This window comes from Myotis brandtii, unplaced genomic scaffold (genome assembly GCF_000412655.1).
Source record: "Myotis brandtii unplaced genomic scaffold, ASM41265v1 scaffold266, whole genome shotgun sequence".
NCBI classification, from domain to species: domain Eukaryota; kingdom Metazoa; phylum Chordata; class Mammalia; order Chiroptera; family Vespertilionidae; genus Myotis; species Myotis brandtii.
In genome coordinates this window covers 9,707,994-9,708,516 of record NW_005360124.1, presented here as the reverse complement: position 1 = coordinate 9,708,516, position 523 = coordinate 9,707,994, and positions in this window count along the sequence as shown.

Sequence of the window (523 nt, the reverse complement as noted above, 5' to 3'; positions counted from 1 at the left end):
AAGAAGCCAGTCACAAAAGACCAGTCACAAAACTATGACTGCATTTATGTGAAATATGTAGGCATACCCATAGAGGCATACCCACACAGAATGCAGATTAGTGACTGCCTGGGGCTAGGGTGGGAGGACAGGGAGGGGCCACTGGGAAAGAAGTTTCTGCTAATGGGTGTGAGTTTCTTTCTGTATGCATGCATATAAGCATAACTAATGGACATAAGACACTGGGGGGTAGGGGAGGGCAGGGGATTGTCAGGGGCGGGGGAAAAAAAGGACACATATGTAATACCCTTTGTAATACTTTTAGCAAAAAAAAACAAATAAAAAAGAAAAAGAAAAAGAAAAACTCCTACCATTGACGCCTCTTGGAGGGGGCGTGGCTAGGCCCTAGGGGCGTGGCTGGGCTCTCCGGAGGGGCGGGGCCAGCTCACAGCCCGGCAGCCGCGGAAGCGATGGTGGCTGTTACTCAGACAGGCCGGGAGGAGCGCGCTTGCCTCTGCAGCATAGGCCCTCCGTGAGGCAGGTG